The following is a 17,517-nucleotide window of genomic DNA, read 5'->3' as shown; positions in this document are numbered from 1 at the left end:
GTGTTTTCAGCTCTGCTGTCCTCGGAGCATCTCCATGCTTTGCTGCACTGCAATGATATTTAGTGTCCTGTCAGTTCCCCGGTGGCAAGGAGTGCAACCAAATGGTTTGCTACTTAATCGGCACAAACTGTGAGCACTTAGAAACTAGACACAGAAAAGGCTGGCTGTTCCTTGATTACAAATATCAAAATGTTTTTTAAATAAGCAAAACTTGCTTTGGCCTACTGGCAAGCAAAATGTGCTCTTAAATTTTTGTTCTAATTAAGAAAAAACAAGAGTATTTTCAGAATCAGCTTTACAGTGATATCTACAGCTGAAGTTAATTCGATTTAGATGAGAAACCAGGCACTTTTTTCACATAACAGGTTGTTCAGAGTCTCAGAAAGTATTAAACTATTTTCTTCGTCATTGGAAGGAAACATTCTTTGCAACAGCTGTAACCTGAAGGCGAAAATGCCTAATTCGCTCGTAGATTATTAAAAAGCAGCAGGATGTACTCAAAATGAAAGGCCCTTAGTTCTTCAGATTGAGGTGACTAGTTAAGGAGAGAAACAGCAGGACGTTTCAAGGGTTCTTTTTGAGGTCTGAGTTCTAAGAAAGTTGCAACAGCTTCTCAAAGTTCCAGAGGCTCAGGAAAGAAGCTACCAAATTAAATTGATTGCTTTTAAAGGGAGGAAAAGAAGAGCAAGTGAATAGTGAATTATTCACAAGGCCCCATTAATGAAAATTGTGTGTGTGTCTGTGTGTGTTTAACTGAGTAGCTTATTTTCCCAGAACACAAATAGGTGGGTCAACTAGAAAGGAAATCTCAAGGGAAGGGCAAGTGGACATAAATGCTCGTTTTTGATACCCGTCCGCCAACTTGTGAACTGCTGGTCTGTTATCAAACCAGAGCCCACCCACCTCTGTTTCATGATGCTACCTAGGTGCATTTGATGCTCTACCCCCCGGCTCCCGGAGACGTCTTTTTCTGCTCCTTTGTTCTATCCAACTTCTGTTTTACTCTTTCCTCCCTTCCCTGTAACCTCTGTCATTCATCAGCAGACTCTTGCTCTGCGCCATGACCTTGCTGTGTTCTTTGGGGTCAAAACTCCTTGAACTTCTCCCTGACCCTGACACTTGTTCCGGCCTCGTTCTTGTCCTGGAGCTGCCTGCCAGAGGGCTCCCTGGCGGCCTTCTCAGAGGACTGGGGGCAGTGTCAGCATGGCCAAACAGCCTGATTGCTGCACGCAAGCCCTTTATTGACAGCATCTTCCCAAAGGTGGAAAGCGTGAGTCAATTTTGAACTTGAAAATTTTGCATGGTTTCCAAATGTCCTGAATGTATTCGCCTGTTTCATATGATTATCACTTTGCAGCATGCTGCTGGCTACCTAAATCCCATGCAAATAGCTTGGAAGATGTAGGCTCAGTGAAAAACACTCTCCCACATGTACAATTAGAACCAAGCATTATTCCCTACAAATCGAGCTCTAAGAAATGAAAAAGGGAGGTTATTATTATTTTTAATATTAATAGCAACTATTAACCGTTAATTTAGCCTAAATCATCTGCAAGGGAAATCTGTGCTGCTTGCTTGTTAGTTGAGTGGAGTGCATGATAATATTCTGTTGTATGCTGCGTGGCATAGTCAGTTGCTAGGTTACCCAGAGCATCAGGAATTCAGGGAACAATGTACTTATATCTTTTTCAATTTTGAAAAATAAAATAGGTATTGACATAAAATACAGTGTGGCACTGAAGTAATTTTGTAGTGGAGAGATCAGAGGAAGGGGGCCTTTCATCTCGGTGACAGCAGTTTACTCCTCGTTGTGACTTACCGAGGGCAGTGGCAGGACAGCACAACAGGATGTCAGTGTGTGGAAGAATGCTTGCGGTCCCCGTACCCCAGCAACTGTTTCTTGAGTCAGGCTCCCCAAAGCCATCCAGCAGCTGCTGTTCTGAGCTGTGTCAACTGGTCCTACAGACACCCATGACAGGCCCCGTGATGTATGGGCCTGCAAGGGAACAGCCAAGCCTTTCATGTTCAAAACAAATATGACAGATCCGGCGAAGGTCCTCAGCCGGCTGGGGCCATGCCGGGAGCTTTCTTTTTTTTAATGATTATTATTATTATCACCTTCCTACTCAGAGATAATGTCATAATTTACAGTCAGGCATTGTGTGACCCAAATGATTGATGCCACTTGGACATGAATTGGTGGGGTTAATAATGGTCTTTCAGCAGGGCCCAGCATGGGAGGAAGCTCTCTCAGAAAGGCCGCCTTCGCTTTGATATTCTGCTCAAGACAGGAAGGTGGACTTCTGGGAGCCAACACTCCATCACGCTCTACATCTGAAAGCATCCCCTGGGCCCTAGTGAAAACTAGGGATGGGGAAACCTCAAAAGCTTCTTTCTGTTCTTTCCAGAAGTACTTTTGATTTTGTTTCACCTTCAGCAGTGGATGTCACCATAGAAGCTCCACTCAGCTGTGCGGCCTAATTCTCTGATAAAACAAGAAGTGCCCCTGGAAAGTATGTATCAAGACTCCAGACAGGGAATCTGCCTCAATCCCAGCAGCATTATTCAGTAGGAGCCCCAGCTACACTGGGTTGCCTCCGTGTTCTTTAATCTGCTCATCATGGCATCCTATCGAACGCCTGTGGTCAGACACTGGGCTGAACGCTGAGGAGTTAACAATGATTAAGATTTGTTTGTCTTAACAATGATTAATGATTATCTTTAAGGTGATCAAAGCCAACTGGAGATACCGTAATAAACTTAAAGAAAGGAAAGGCATGATGAGGAGACTAGTGTTCATCTTACACCTATGTGGCAGGTACGTCAATGAAATTTTTTTGAGCTTAAGGAAACTGAAATTGAATCCAAGGGATGTTAAGTACTGCCTAAGATCACACAGTAAGTAGAAAATTAGGATTGGAATCCAGATCTCCCTCTCCTGCTGTACATTTTGGTGTAAAAGATAGCCATGTATAATGAGAATAATTTTCAAAATCTAATCCAAAGTATCACAAAGGTGAAGAAAGGAAATATGCCTCTTCAATGAAGGCATCAGAGAAGTCTCAAGGATGGAATGGGGTAAATGTAGACCTTGAAGGATAAGAGAATATCAATAAGTGGAGAAGGGCAGATCTAGCACCATGACAATCCTATTGCAGGCAATTCTGTTTAGAGAGTCACTATACCTTTGTTTCCAGCGCTGCCAAAAAGGAGAACTACTCTTTGGAAAGATTAAACTGGGACAGCTTGTGCCAGTAAGTAGCGGCGTTCATTTTTCTTAAACACTGCGGTTCGCCTGTCCCTCTGCAACACGCTACGCAGCCATCACCATAAAAGCATCATTCATCTTAAATTTCCTTTTTAACTTTATACCTACAGCCAGCAATACCTGTCCTCCAAAAGCCCTAAAGCACTTTAAAAACAGATGATATTATTACTATTTTACTGGCAATGACACTGAATCGTACCTCCTGTCTAATCCTCTTTTTGCTGGAATTATCGATAGGTACTCGTGATAAAGATTACTTTATATGAACAACAACAACAACAACAAAAAAAAAAAACCCACAAGTGCAGTGAGTCTTCCTAAGTAATAAAACAAGGCAGAAATGATTTACAAATACACGGTAGGTATGCAATAAATAGCGAATAAAATCAACTCTAACACACATCAACATCTTCAAAAGCAACTTAGCTGAGGGTCCCACAGCTTTCAATCCCGAATCTATTAATCTTGTCTGCTTTCAACTGCCCTCCAAAGCCAACACAGGAAAGCCCGAATTCATCAGCCTGGCATCCAGAGTCCCTCTCTACAATTTGATCCCCATCTGGACCTACATGGCCCAAAGTCTTCTCCTTATATGATTCTGGGTTAGTTGGCCAAAAGAGAAAGTTTCGTGGGATTTGGAGCCAAAAGTGAAACTGGAGCCACTGTGTTCTGAGAATCAGTAAATGGAGGGTACTAGGCTCCACTGCCATTCACATACGTTGATGCTGAATCTGCTGGATCACGCTATGGTTCTTCTGCAGGGCACGCATGTCCTCAAGGTTGGAGGTAGTGATTAACTGCAGCTTCCAATGCAGCCTTTGTCTTTGCTCTCGCCCTCTTTACACTCTCCATCTCTTCCCACTTGCCAGTCCTGCTAGCCTCCCATCTCCAGAAACAAGAAACAACCTGCCACGGACTTCTCCCTGGCTCCCCAAATCATGTGCAGTCAAACTTTTGTTAGAAACTCCCTTATTTCACATCCCTCGTAGTGGGTCTCCTCCCCTGATCAAACCATAATAATTACGCTAGCCTTCATACCCTAACCATCTTTATATTTCATTTCTACTTTTGTACACCATATCATTCTATTTTGTTCTATTACTTTCCCCTACAATGCCATTTCTTGCTTCCCTACTTGTGATATAATAATACCAACACTGGGTGCCCTGGTGGGTCAGCCAGTTAAGCATCTGCCTTCAGCTCAGGTCATGATCAAGGAGTTCTGGGATCAGTCTCACAGCAGGCTCCCTGCTCTGTAGGCAGCCTGCTTCTCCCTTTCTCCTTCCCCCTGCTTGGGCTCACTCTCTCTCACTCTGTGTGAAATAATAAAATCTATAATAATAATAATAGCCAACACTTAGAAGAACTTACTATGTGCTAAGAACTGCCCTAAGTGCTTTACATATTAAATTATTGAATCCTCACAGCAACCCTATGAGGTAGGTACTATTGCCACCCTGGTTTTAAAGATGAGGACAATGAGACTCGGAAACGTTAAAGTTGACTTGCCAAAGATCCCACAGGCACTAGGATCCGAACCCAATCAGTCCAGTTCCAGAATTCCTGCCTTTAGTAACTACTCCATGCTGCCTCTTACCTTCTATGTAGCCCACAAAGAATGCTGTGTTAACAAGTGAAGCCCCAAATCTCAGTGGTTTAACACAATAAAGTATATTTCTCCTTCATGAAAAGTCATGCGTGGGTCAGGCATTCTCTTCACCACCTGGAATCTAGCCCCCAAGGCTGCCACCATAGAGAAAAAAATATATCCACAGGATTTTGCAGGACTATTTTAAGGGCCAGGCCCACAAATGGCTTCCATTCATATCTCATTGGCCACAACCCAGTCACATGGGCCCAGTCTACCTGCAAGGGAGTCTGATACATGCAGAGAAGTCTGTGGTGATTGTCAAACACCAAATCTCTAGCATGCTCACCCTTCTCCATGAAAACTGCCTTCTAAACAGAATGATTCTCTGCCAAAGCACTATGTTTGCAAATCCCTTAGATAGTACAGAGCATCTTTTCTTGAAACCTTATTATTTTAATTTTACTTTTTATCAAAGTAAAAACAAGAGAAAAACTGAACATTTTTAAGTCAATTCATCATGTCATCTTAGAATGAAAAACAGTGGTCTCCTGCACCAGTGCTTCTAGAAACTTCCATGCCCCCGTTCCATCCTAGACTGTCTAGCAGTCCTGTCACTCTGTTGTCATCCTAGTTATTTCCTCTTCTTCTTCCTACATGGAATCCCTATGTTCTTGTGCCCATGTCCTGTTTGATCATAATTACAACCTCATTTTCTTAGAGTAAGTCTTAAGTGGGTTCTGCAAAAGGAGGCACATGTTCTGAGATCTTGCATGCAAAATGTGTTTGTTGTATAATAGTTCGAATGGATAGAGAATTCTAAGCTTCCTTTGTTGCTACTAAGAAATTTGATGCCATCATAATTCTTGATCCTTATATGTGAGCTACTTTAAAAATTTAAAGAATCTTCTTTATAATCTTATCCTGAAATTTCCCAGTGAGGTGTGTTGGTATGGATCTTTTGCAGGCCCTCATGTTGGGCACTCAGTGGGCTCTTTCAGTGTGGAAATGTATGCCTTTTAATTCTGGCGAGTGTTCTTATATGACTTCTTTGTTCACTTTCTTCCCATTCTCTTTATGGAAATATTATGAATCAGATATTAGTCTTTCCGGATTGGTCTTTGAATGTTCTTATATTTTCTTGCCTTTTAAAAGACCATTTCTTTGTCCTTTTTCTTCTACTTTCTGGAAAATGGTCTTAACTTCCAAACTTTTTACCTTTTTTTAAAAAAATTATTTTGGCTATTTTATGTTTAATTCCAAAGGGCTCTTTTGTTTGTGTTTTTTTCTAAGTGTTCTTTTTAATGCTGTCTTGTTCTTGATTCACAGAAAGAATACATTCACTCAGCTCTCCAAAGATTTTATTAATGGCTTTGAAGCAGGAGAAAGGTGCATTTCTTCTGTTTCCTGTCTTATCTATATTTTCCTGAGTTCTTTTTGTTCTCTTTCCTTTTGTCTCTCTCTCTCATACATGCACACATACACACATTTTCCTCTGTCTTTCTTGTTGAAGGCTATCCTCATAGATCTGCTGACTTGTTGTCCATTCACATTTAAGAGTGAAATACTAGAAAATTGTTTAGCAACTGTGTAAGATGGAAATTGTCACTTGGTAGGTTTCAGTGCTGTCTAGCCATAGCCCTTTGGATGAGTGATTTAGATCAGTCTCTGTGGACAGATACATATACTCAATGATAGTTTGGAACCTCCAGAGACAATTTTCCACCCTCCTGCCTGTGAGCTGCTTCTTTTAGCCAAGTAGCTCATGGAGGTCAGGTAGTCTTAACCACTCAGCATAAAGATTTTCACTTAGTCATCCGCTTTTTCTATAGTATCTTTCCTCCCACCATTCACATGAGACTCATCACTTCAATTTTCTTAAAAAATAAAACCTCTGCTTTCTGTTAACATTGGAGAGGGAAGGAGGACCTAGCATCTTGGTATAGCAATTTCCAACCATTTCCCCCTGTTTTCAATCCCATGCTTTATTTCTGTCTTCAGTGATACCAAATATCTTCAATTTCTGAGATTTTCTAAGATCCTGTAGCAAAATTTGACTTCTCATTGCCGTTACCATCTGTAGACACTTAGAATCAGTTTTCTACCTCTGCCAATTCTTCTACTCATTCCTATGTTCTAAAAATGGTTTGCTCTATTGTTGTATCTGTTCCCATTCTGGTATGCCTATCAGTTCATGCCTCCTTAGTTTTTTTTACTGTACAGTATTTCAGGATGGTACAAATAAATGTGTACATAATCCACTAGGTTTAATCTGCTTATGTTCTATCCATGTGCACACCTTCTTTACTCCAACAGAGTTATAAACTTCTTGAAGGCAGGTAGCATAACTTACTCTGCCTTCTATCTCCCATGGGATCTTGCACATAACAGACTCTCAAAAAATGTTTATTTTATTGGAGTGTTGGAAAACCACCTGAAATTGTATCCAGAACCTCACAAAACCTACTTCACGTCAAGGCATTTGAATAACATTTTTTTTTTTTATAATAAAGTGTTTAGGTAAAAACCTCTGTCAACAATCCCTGGAATTGTATAGATCAGCCTTTATATTTCCTCACCTCCTTGTTTTGATTTTTTTAAAGATTTTTATTTATTTACTTATTCATGTTAGACATAGAGAGAGAGAGACAGACAGACATAGAGAGAGGCCAGGCAGAAGGAGAAGCAGGCCCCTTGCAGGGAGACCGATGTGGGACTCGATCCTGGGACCCCAGGATCGCACCCTGGGCCAAAGGCAGGCACTAAACCGCTGAGCCACCCAGGGATCCCCTTGATTTTTTTTATTGGCTAGATAAATGTTCTTCATTCAACTTCTACTTTTTAGCCGAAGCCCCAACCAATATAATTTACAGTAAATGAAAATGAAAGAGATCCCTGGTTATTTCTAAGTATTAAAGACAAAGCAAAAATCCATAAAGGATTTCAGTCTCAATCTCTAAGTTTCTATTGGCACCTTCTTGTTGTGACTGAGAAGTTCCTGCTGTTAAAAATACATAAAGAGAGTGACCCAATCTCTCAGGGTTTTTTTAGACAATGATATGAATACTGACTGTTTACTCAGTTAGGAAGAAACATTGCCCACAAAATAAGAGATGACAATTTAAAAGAGCAAAGTGTAAATCCACATCTATTTTTTATGATACAAAAAAGACTATTTTTAAATCATCAACATTTTATTCTTCATAGCTGCTTCTGCGTGTGTGTGTGTGTGTGTGTGTGTGTGTGTGTGTGTGTCTTTTTAAATTGTCCTTCCCCATTGGGGCATCATTTTAAGCTAAGATTTTTCAAATATATTATTTTAACTGCTGCTGTTTTGTTTTATGTATTTTAATTGAAGTTTTAAATTCTGTGCTTACACCCCATGGAGTAATAACCACAAAGGGTACAATTTTATTAATTGAAAAAATAAATTTGAAGCAATGCCCTAAATAAGTTAAACAACTAGGTTATAGATGGACTTCCAAGAGATATATGGATTAAAATGTGTTAGTGCTTGTGTGCCTCTTTATGTACATGTGAATCACTTTATATTATAAGGACAAATAGAATGGTAAAATAAAAGTCTAAATTACTTTTATAAAAAATACTGTATTCTTGAACTACGTAAGTTATAACGTGTTTCTGAAGAAAGAATTTCATGAAGATTATAATACCCCTGTTTGTTCAGAATCATTGAGTAACCACTGTGTGCCTGTACCATGCTATGCATTAGGAAAAAAAGAAATGACCCCCCCCCACAAAATAATTTGCCTTCAAAGAGTTTGCCATCAAAAGACAAATGTACAAATGGTTGCAAAACAACATGAAAACTGCTAGAGCATGTCTAGATATGGAGTTCTGTAGGAATAGATACAAAGGAACGCTGGAGCTGAGACTTGCAAAATACTTTGGCATTATCCAGGAAAGTAAAAGCTGTAGTGGTCGGTCATTCCAGAGGGAGAGTGCAAGTGTGCAGAATGCAGGGCAAGGCATCATTCTGGTAAAGCTGGGAACAAAATGAGACATGGAGGGGGAAGAAGGAGCTAGAAAGGTAGGCAGGAGCCAGACTATGAAAGACCCTGTAAGCCATGCAAAGGGGCTTGGATAGTAGCCATGGAAATAGAGGATTGGAGGATTTTATGAAATGGATTAACAAAATAAAATCCATATTTTAGAGAAGTCATCTTCTGAAGGATGAACTGCCAGGGGACAAGAATAGAGGTTGAAGAGTCTTTGCACTATCCAAGAAAGAAATGATAAAGTCCTGAACTAAGGCACTAGCAGCAAGGCTGGAGGGCAAATTTAAACTAAATCTAAGAGATAGAGATGACAGGAATTGGTAAATGATCAGATAAAGGCAAGAAGAGAAAGGAGGATGACCATGACATTTCCTACTTGGGTGCCCGTACTGAGGGTAGTTCCATTTGCTGCGATAGGAAAAAGAGAAGAGAAGATGGTGGGTAAGGAGAAATCTTAAGAAATTCACTTTTAGGGACCCCTGGGTGGCTCAGCAGTTGAGCATCTGCCTTCGGCTCAGGGCGTGGTCCTGGGGTCCCAGGATCAAGTCCCGCATCCAGCTCCCTGCATGGAGGCTGATGTTCCCTCTGCCTGTGTCTCTGCCTCTCTCTCTTTCTGTGTCTCTCATGAATAAATAAATAAAATCTTAAAAAAAAAAAGAAAAAGAAATTCACTTTTAGATCTGCTCTGTTTAATGTGGTAACATCATAACCAGGTAGAGATTTCAGGAGATATGTAGCTCTGTGTGCTCAAACCATGACTCTGACATGTCTCATTTCCTTCCATTTTACCTATATTCCAGTCACACTAACCTTCCATTTTTATCATTGGGACTTTCTGTGTTCTTTTTTGCTTTAGGGTCTTTGGGCTTCTTGATCCTTACTGGAGACTTTACATGACTGGTTCCCTCACTTTATCTAAGTTTCTATTCAAAGGGCTATCAAGAAGACTTTCTTTCCTACCTCATATGAAATAATCTCCAAAACCTATGTCACTCTCTACTCCCATACTTTTTTTTTCTTTATAATATGTGTCACTGCCTGAAATTACATCATGCATTTGTTTGCATTTTTGCTTAACTGTTTGCCTTAACAGAATGTTTCATATGACAGCAGTCTTATCTGACATATTCTTTTCTGTATCCTCGGTGCCCAGAAAAGCTTCTGACACATAGTCAGGGATCAATGGGCAGCAGGAAGGGCCCACCTAAAAAGGGTCACAAGGTTGTAGTGGCGCCAACTTTGGTAGTTCCTTGATATTATTAGCAGTCAGCAGTTTAGACATGAAGGAGGTGATCTGGACTGATCCAAAGCATCTCAGGTGGCAAAATATCTTTGTAAAAGAAAGGAGAGAGATGGCAAAGAAAAAAGAAAGAAAGAAAACAGAAATGTGATCCAGTCTAGATAAGAGTGGAAGTATTTAGGACTCAACTTGGCATAAGGGAGAAAAGGAACCATCTAGCTCATGAAGCTAAATATTGAAAAAGTAAGTATCCCTTTAGGAACATGTGATTTCATTTGCTTAACTGAAACCTTGAAACCTAACTCTGTCTCTCAGCTCTGCTTTTCTATCTGTGTGGGCTTCATTCTCTGACAGGTCCTCCCTGAGCAGTAGCCAAAATGATAAGTAGCAGGAACAGGCTTACCTTTCACCAATTTAGAAACCCCAAGAGACAGTGGATGCCTCTTCCCCAGTAATGCCAACCAAATCTGGATTGACATGTCCACCCCTAAACTAATCATAACAACTAAAGAAATGGAGTATTAGGATTGGCCAAGCCTGGTCACATGTCCACCCCTGGACTCAGGGGATAACAGTGCCATCTGATCCATAAACTGAGGTTAGAGTACCAGTGATTCCCTCAAAGGACACTGAGTAGACAAAGAATACAAGTGTGCTACAGAATATAAAACACTGAGGAACCAATGAGGTAAAAGGAAACAGAAGGAAAGTTCAAGTGCTTAAAGATTTCAACAAAATCCAAGTGCATTATTAGGGGAGGGAATAAGGGAATGACAGAAATGGCAGGATGCTGGCTGGACAGCAGGGAAATAATCTCAACAAACACGGGGAGTGATCTGTGAGTCAATGTAAACCAGTACAAAAGAAGGAAAAACAATAGTAAAATCAGGTACTATAAATCCAAAACTAATATAATTAATAAAACAAGTATTAACAGTAAAGCTTAGGTAATAGCAAATTCAGAAAAGTACTTGTCCATTAAGTGAGCCATCAAACCAATTCTTTCTCTCAATCTATTGGTTGTTTAACTGGGTTGATCAATTCCTGGAGCCAAAATAAATAGTAAATATAATAAACAAAAAGAGATGCTAAGTATATAGTCAAATATTATAAATAAAAAGAGAAACATTGTCAAGAGTAAAAATAATGTATATGTACCCTTAAAAGTTTTAGGGAAGGGACTTACTATGGGCCAAAAAAAAAAAATGCTTGGATATGCTCTGTCCTAGCTAAATGTCTTCTATTCATATTAATTTCACATCAATAAGGTATTCAGTTGTGTGGCGACATTGAAGCCTCCACATAGGTATTAATCTAACTATTTAGATTAGGTACCGTTATTCCCATGTGTTATATGGTTGAGCCCATAACAAATTGAGCATACATCAATTTGTTTTATCTAAGAAGTTAATCATTTTTCACCTATTTTAATGTCTTAAGAGTATCTAATAAAAGTTGCAAAATAAATATGCCATTTGGTTAATACTAGAAGTATCACTCAAGGCAGAGACAGAAATGACTAGATTGCTCATCATTGATGACTACCAATCATCCTACAGGCAAATACAACATACCATCATGTTCAAGAATGTTAGCTAGGAATGCTCTTATCCCATTCTGGAGGAAGTGTTTTTCCCCAAGTACTCACCTTTTTGCCCCACCTTGTCTTCTCATCAAATAGAGAAACTTACCTGGATACAGGTACAGGGAGAAGCCAGAGGCATGTGTAGATCCTGTCTACCATAGGAAGCTGGCATTCTGCTCTGCTCTTCCATGCTGGAAGTTGTACAGGGGCAGGCCCCCACATGGGAAAGCTTCTGCTGACCTGGGGCTGCCCTTAGCTGGATGAGCATGTCTCACTCTGCAATACGATAATAGGAATCCTATTATTGGCCACATTCTCCAACATCCGCTTTGCTGATAATAAAGGGGACCCCTGGGCACTGCATCTATCTTTTGTTTTACCTCTCAAACAATTCCACACTCAGGCAGGGATAAGGTGTTACATGCAAATCCCAAAAAGGTCACATCTACTTTTAAATAAAATGTATTTCTGGAGACCAGAACTTAAAGAAGCTTGTTTTAAGACAAAATTCAGTGTGTGACCTATTGCCTTTACTGACTTGGGTATTTAAAAATATGGATAAAACAACGAGAAATGAAATACAGATCTTAATTATCCTGCATGGAAAGGAATCACAGAATTCAAGAACATTATATGAAATATGGCTCTTTCACACAACTCTTTTAGTACTCTCCAAATACATTCAATCTATCCGTATTAGCATCCAAAACTACCTGTTACATAAAGACTTAAGTAACTAGAATAGATTTTAAAAAAAATCTTTACCTTTAATATTACTTTTAGTTCTTCCTGAAGAAGGGGGGGGACCATTCTCCAGCCTGCTAACTAACATTTATTTCTCCAGTACATCCACCAAACTTCAAGTGAACATCTACCTACTAACAGCAAGACACTATAGACACTATGTATACAAACCATCATGATTTCCCCTTCCAAGGAACACACAATAAAACTGGGGAGATGGTACCTGTGTATAAGTACCTAGTATGAGGTAGGATTTGCTAAGCTCAAAACAGATAATAAAAATCACATGGACATTTACAAGAAATCATAACCTCTGTCGGAGGAGAAAAGCGTCTCCACAGAGGAGGAAGTAAATTAGGTGGCATTTTCATTGGAGATAACAGAGGAAGGTATAAAAGGAAGAGCAAATGTGTGGAGTTTGGAAAGCACAGGCAAAGAGCTTTTGGGGAGAAATGAGAGATGAAACTGAAAAGGTATTTTGGGGCCATATCTGGAGCGGGGCTTGAATCTCAAAGAAAGTTAAAAATGTTTGGAAAAACTGCTGTGTGGGATGTGCAGTGAGTCAGCAAGAGATGAATAAAAGAAGTGCTGAGCAGAAATGAGGGTTTGGTTAAAGTGAACGAGCACGAATGTGTGGCAGACTCAATCAGCACAGCTTTCTCTAGCAGCACTCTGCAGCCCAGCAAGGAAGCGATTGGAAGTTCAAGGTCAGTGGGGAATTTTAGGGAATAAGCAAAGCACTGCTGAGTTGGCTGGCCATGGAAAGCAGGATAGTCAGGAAAGAAATGATGTCATAAAGGGGCTAACAGACTAGAGGGAAAAGAGCTGAGGCAGGGTTGTGATGAAAGTGAAGACGGGGTCAGTCTGAGCAACAAATTTAGAATGATCGGCATTAAAGAGCTTTGGTAAGAGGCTGGATACTCGCAACTAGAGATTGTGCACATAGATGATGAGATTCAAGGATGGAGTGGAGGTGAGGATCACTGGTGTCAAGGAAGTAAGAAACTGTGGAGTCACTGGCATGGCAACACAGAAAGTACTGGGGGCCTTAGGATACCATAGCAGCTGCATAGAGGAAGGTGGCATGAGACAGCTATAAAGAGGAGGGATTACTGAATGTCAACAGCCGGAACAATACTCTAGAATTGGTAATGGTGAACAAAGAATGTTGACCCTTTTCTTTGTCTTCTGCATTAGCGATAAAGGAAGGGGAAAGGGGGAAGTCTGTACTGGGAGGAATTTCATGGAAAATAACATCATTAAGGAGAAAGCCAGGTTCACTTATAGAAGAGAGGTGGAAAGAGCAGATGAGGGAAAAAGATAAAAGATAAAATCTTCAGGCCACTTGGTTAGGTGTTTGCCTTCGGTTCGGGTCACGATCTCAGGGTCTTTGGATTAAGCCCCAAGTCGGGCTCCCTGCTTAGCAGAAAGCCTCGTTCCCCCTCTATCTTCCCCTACCCCCATTCGTACATGCTCTCTCTCTCTCTCTCTCTCTCTTTGTGTCTGTCAAATAAATTAATAAATAATTTTTTAGCCAGAATTTTCATAAATCTAGGGAAGAAATCACAAAGTATAACCATAGGAACTGGTGCCACAAAAAGACTCATTACAGTTATTCACAAATATTCCGATTCACAAAGCAGACATAAATATGGGCTTGCTTTGGCCAATTAAATGTGACCAAGTGACATGTGTCACTTCTGGTAGAAGTTTTACAAGTTGGTACACAATTCACCACATTCTCCTGACCTCAGGCAATCTAGAGGCATGAATCATAGTGGGATACATACATAGTATGTGGGTCCTTGAAAAGCAGAGCACCTTGCCAACCTATGATACACATGTCACAAGTGAAAAATAAACATTTGTTCATTTGAGCGCCTGAGATATGAGGGATGTTACTACACCCTAACCTGTCCTGAGTGATATGCAACTCAAGTTGCATATGCAACTAGAACCAAGAAGCTTTTTTTAGAAAGTTCTTGGGATTTTACTTGTAATTCTCATAAAATATAGCCATATTTATAAATCACAAAATTTTCATCAAAATAGAACTCTGAGAGCTTAGGTAGGAATACTCCAAGATTAGAACACCTAGTGTTCACTGATAATTCAGGACCAGCAGCGGCCCTTAAGACCTGCAGCCTCCTTCTCCAACCCCACTGCTACCCAATCTGTTAGCATCCCTAAGCCAATGCTACAGGCTCCCGAGAGAATGCAGATGAAAAGGTCATTCTTGGGGAAAGACCTGGCTGAGCTGGAGATGGAGGAGACAGCAGAAAGGAACCACTTGTGCCTGGATAGTGTGCAAGGGAATAGATGAAAGTTAGCAAGACATTGGTACAGAGGCTCCCTAGACATGGAATCTAGAATCTCAGAGCCAGGAAGATAACAAGGACTTGTCTAACCAATATTTAGCAATTTGGCAATGATCGGAAGGCAGAATTTACTGATTGGAGTTTTTCGGAGCTGATAGGATGGGCCAACTCCAATATTAGATGGGCAATCTGCTGTTTATTTTTGGTTTTGTTCCTATCTTTATTTACTTTTCACAGAATGGGAGATATGGTGAGCAGGATTTGGCATGCTCTGGGATGATTTCAGTTACTCCTGCCAACACCTATAGAAAATTCATCAATTCACAATATTCTGATTTTTTTAAAATAGCCTTGGAGTGATGATACCACATGAAAGATCTTGTCTCCTGAATTAAATAAATAAATAAATAAATAAATAAATAAATAAATAAATAAATATTATATATCTTCCTTTGTATTATATATATCTTTATATATATTCACCTTTATATTTTATATATATATCATATATATATAATATATGTATATTTATATTTTATATATATATATATATATATATATCTTCCTTTGTCTATTTGTAAGCAACTTTCTTAGACCTGCTCCAATTGCTAGGTCCATGGTCGCTGGTTCTGAGGGCACGGATATTTGGTGAGGTGCCAGTTCCCACCCACTAAGGGATGATTCCAGCAGCAAGTGGCGGACTCCCAAGCAAGACAGTCTCACTCAGAGCTGTCATTTATGGCTTATAATATATGGTACACTAATGATTTCGTGACACTGTTATTCCTTTTCTTAGCTTCTCAAAGGACACCTGGCTCAACCAAACAACTAGCCTATTTTGTCACACTGTAGGTCATCCCGACCTTTAGAAACAGAATTGAAGAGAGGAGGGAGCACTGTGCAATTGTCACACCATTAGTCCCAGCCCTAGAAACTCGATGTTACTGAAGTTCAGAGATGCAAAAGAGACTGCTGGGAAGGTTGGCTGCCTTCTTAGCTCTGACAAGGATAATTCCAGGGCCTATGGCTTCTAGTAATAAGGTTTCAAATTGGCAGCATTTAGATGTACGTATGTTTTTGATGGTTTTCTTTAGGTTACACTAAAGGCTCTCAGGAGTTAACACTGTAGGCCACAGAGACTTGTTTGTGTGTTTTAGGGGGATGTGCATCACTGAAGAAAAAAGGAGGTAGATGGAGAAAATTTTGCAAGTGAAGATCCTAAAGGAGCATCACATATCTGTTATTGTTACCATTAGGCTATTTTCTAATTATTTAGCATTTTCAAAGCCAAACACTATACCACAGGGCTTCCTTTGTTGACTTTACAACTTCACTTTTTACAAGTGAGTGAGGTCATGTTAATTATATTATATGGAGTATTTCCACTCCCTTTTCATTTAAGTTCTGGTTAAGCCAGGCATACGGTACTACTTCCATTTAAACAAATTATATTAATGAAGTTTTGATAACTCAGCCAGTTTTTCTCAGAATAGGCCTAAATCAGACATATGTGCTGGCAGCTCAGAAAGGAGTTTTATTTGGAAATTACAGCTTTGGATAGATAAGATTTTTTTCCAACTCTTACGTAATACATACTTTTGACATAAATCACTTGTTCTATGCATTTTTGTAATATAAAGCCTGGGCTACGGTTAAGTTCTTCCTAGGCCAAAAATTACAGAACTCTGCACACAGTATGGAATCTTTTCTCTTTTATTATCAGTTCAAGGTACATACCCAGAGGAATTTGGTCATGCGACCTAAGCAGTAATTCTAGCTCTGCCACAAAAATAAGGAGGAAAGGGTACCCAGGAGTTCTAGGACATAATTGTGCAGCAGGACACACATGTTCCACTTGCTTCCATGTGGAAACACAACTATGTTGTTTACCTTCCTCCTTGTGATGTATTACAATGAATAGTTTCTAAGGAACATTTGAAAATTAAACCCTACATGAATTTGAGGAAGGTGGACAACTTCTGCAGTTGATTCTGGTTCTAGGCTTTCGGAGCCATCAAGATCTGTCAAAATGAAAGAAAATGAAGAAAATAACTCATTTTAAGAGTGAAGAGCCCTGATCCTAGCCTTCAGGAAGAAAGCCTGGTAACCAGGAGGCCTGTGAACTGAACTGAACAGCCTCTGCTTACATACCCATGAGAATGCCCTGGATTATAAAGGGAGAAAAGACTTCATTGCCAGCCAGCCAGGTTCAAGCCACTCCAGCCAAACCTCCTGTATTACTTTCCTATGGCCACTGTAACAAATCACCACAAAAGTAGTGGTTTAGAACAGCACAAATTGATCCTCTTACACTTCTGGAAGTCAGAAGTCCCAAGTAAGTCTTACAGGGCTAAAATCAAGGCAGGGTTAATTTCTTCCCAGAGCTCTAAAGGAGAATATTTCCTTGCCTTTCCCAGCCTCTAGAAGCTGTCGTTCCTTGTTGCATGACCCCACGTCACATTGCCTTTCCTCTCACTGTTCCCATCATTGCATTACCTTCTACTTTTGCCCTTCTACCCTCCCCCGTATAAGGAGTCTTGTGGTTATATTTAGGACCCATTTGGCTAATCCAGCATAACCTCCCTATCACAAGATCTTTAACCCCACCATATCTACAAAGCTTCTTTTGCTATTTACAGCAACACACATGGGTTCCAGGGATTCAGATGTCCTTATCAATGGGAGATCATTTTTCAGCCTACCACACCTCCCATGTGGCTTCTCCGACATCTGGTGCCTGAGGACACTGCACCCT

At 40.1% G+C, this 17,517-nt stretch overlaps 1 long non-coding RNA gene across 2 annotated transcripts in view; it reads right to left on the bottom strand.

Annotated features, from left to right (window-relative positions):
- Positions 1-17,517, bottom strand: part of LOC140613991 (uncharacterized) — a 293,774-nt gene that overhangs the window by 253,679 nt on the left and 22,578 nt on the right. Inside the window, exon 4 of one of the 2 annotated variants that reach the window (XR_012014906.1) lies at positions 11,807-11,976. The exons of the other annotated variant lie outside the window; for it this stretch is intronic. This is a non-coding gene — a long non-coding RNA (uncharacterized lncRNA). The remainder of the gene's footprint in view (positions 1-11,806; positions 11,977-17,517) is intronic. 2 annotated transcript variants of the gene reach the window in all.

Source organism: Canis lupus, chromosome 2 (assembly GCF_048164855.1).
Source record: "Canis lupus baileyi chromosome 2, mCanLup2.hap1, whole genome shotgun sequence".
Classification (NCBI taxonomy): domain Eukaryota; kingdom Metazoa; phylum Chordata; class Mammalia; order Carnivora; family Canidae; genus Canis; species Canis lupus.
This window is presented reverse-complemented; position numbering and strand designations above follow the sequence as displayed.